The sequence below is a fragment of the Palaemon carinicauda genome, chromosome 6, assembly GCF_036898095.1.
Source record: "Palaemon carinicauda isolate YSFRI2023 chromosome 6, ASM3689809v2, whole genome shotgun sequence".
In the NCBI taxonomy this organism is placed as follows: Eukaryota; Metazoa; Arthropoda; class Malacostraca; order Decapoda; family Palaemonidae; genus Palaemon; species Palaemon carinicauda.
This window is the reverse complement of record NC_090730.1, coordinates 179,818,880-179,821,379: the sequence shown is the minus strand read 5'-3', so window position 1 is coordinate 179,821,379 and position 2,500 is coordinate 179,818,880.

The window sequence follows — 2,500 nt, the reverse complement described above, 5'->3', positions numbered from 1 at the left end:
CCGGCTTTGAATTTTTCACAATTTTAAAGAACAAGATTACGTCAAAACTACTGGACCAATTTTGACATAATTTTCGCCACATATCAATCTTAGGTCATGGACGACCCCATTAAATTCTGGAGATGATCCAGATCCGGCTTTGAATTTTCACAATTTTAAAGAACAAGATTACGTCAAAACTACTAGACTGATTTTGACGAAATTTTCACCACAGATTAATCTTAGGTCATGGACGACCCCATTAAATTCTGGAGATGATCCAGATCCGGATTTGCATTTTTCACAATTTTAAAGAACAAGATTACGTCAAAACTACTGGACCGGTTTTGACAAAATTTTCACCACATATCAATCTTAGGTCATGGCCGACCCCATTAAATTCTGGAGATGATCCAGATCCGGATTTGCATTTTCCACAATTTTAAAGAACAAGATTACGACAAAACTACAGGACCGATTTTGACAAAATTTTCTCCACATATCAATCTCAGGTCATGGCCGACCTAATTAAATTCTGGAGATGATCCAGATCCGGATTTGCATTTTTCACAATTTAAAAGAACAAGATTATGACAAAACTACAGGACCAATTTTGACAAAATTTTCACCATATATCAATCTTAGGTCATTAAATTCTGGAGATGATCCAGATCCGGATTTGCATTTTTCACAATTTAAAAGAACAAGATTACATCAAAACTACAGGACCGATTTTGACAAAATTTTCACCAATTATCAATCTTAGGTCATTAAATTTTGGAGATGATCCGGATCCAGATTTGCATTTTTCACATTTTTAAAGGACACGATTATAAAAAACTACTGAACCGATTTTCACGAAATTTTCACCACAGAAGATCTTAAAGTCATAGACGACCCCATTAAATTTTGGAGATTATCTGGGTCCGGATTTGCATTTTTCATAATTTTAAAGAACACGATTTCGTCCACACTACTCGGTGGATTTTGACGAAATTTTCCCTATACATAGATCTTAGGCCATGGTCGATTCCATTAACCTTTAGCAGAGATCAGAAATCTCTAATTGCTCTTATTATCATTGTTACTGTTGTTATTCATCTAGCAGAAGAATCGGTGGAATTTAAAAATTTCAAACTTGTTGCAAAGGATTTTCTGCTGAAGAGGTTAACAAGGGTCTCATTTCACAGTTTATGAATGACTTATCTATCAAAAGTTGTTATTGATCTTAATAAATTTTGAAAAAAAAAATTCTCATTTAAAGTTCATTCGTTACTTCTCTATTTCCTTTCCCCCACTGAGCTCGTTTCCCTATTAGATCTCATGGGCTTAAAGTATTTGGCTTTTCCAATTGGAGTTGTAGCTTGACTAATAATAACAATAATAATAATAATAATAATAATTTGGGAGTTCATAATAGTTTGGGAGCTTAAATTGACTAATAAATTTATGAACAATTACTCATAAAAAGACATCCAAAAATTTTAACCTAATTTCGTCATTTTAGTTCCATTTTAATTCATTTTTCTTTGGTATTTCTTCCAACATTTTTCCCTAATCTTTAACAAACAAACAAACATTATTTTTTCCATATCTTTATTGGAGACCTGTTTCCTTTATTCATTCATTCCCTCATCTAAATGAGCGACTGCATAACACACCTTCCATTATTTCCCACTGGACGTAACTTCAATAACCACAAGATAACAATCAACCGGACTATTATTACAAACCACCATTGCCTGTTTCCCTTCCCTCAAGAAAGGAAAGTAAATCCGGGACAGGAGGTCATTCAGCCCCGGGCCTTGACGACATTCCCTAATCGGACCCCCCTTTTACATGCTTCACCTAACCCCCTGCCCCAACAAAACTCCTAGCCCGCATTCATAGCATTCCCCTATATACCCCATCCCCCCGACTCTCTTTCCTAGAGGATTCCTTTAACTGTAAAAGAGAAAGGAAGGAAAAGAGTAATCCGCGTTGGCCATAACGTTGCAAAAACAAAAACAGCGTGACAATCCGGTACCTGTTGATAGGTTCGCATACCAATGGAGGCGGGTTTTGAAGGCAACTTCGGATAATAAGCTTTTGGCAGGTCGGCTGATATGCAGCTTTTAAAGGGTCGTCTGATATAAGCGTCTGCAATCTCCGATCTTGAATGTTTTATATAATACATTCAAAGTATAGGTTAACCTCTTTCTATTTTCATCATTTTATTACCATTTCTAAGTTCAATATCTCCTTGAATGAAGGATCACTAACAGAGCTACCTTGACTAGTTCCAAGGTCCAATCTTGAATATTTTATACGATACATTTAAAGGATGGGTCGGCGTATCTCTATTTCAATCATTCGATTACCTTTTTCAAGTCCGGTGTCTCCTCAAATGAAGTATCACCAAAAGAGCTTCCTTGACTAGTTCCTATCTCCAATCTTGAATATTTTATACAATACTTTTAAAGTATGGGTCATCATCTCTCCTTTAATCACTGGATTTCCTTCCGAAGTTTAATATTTGCTT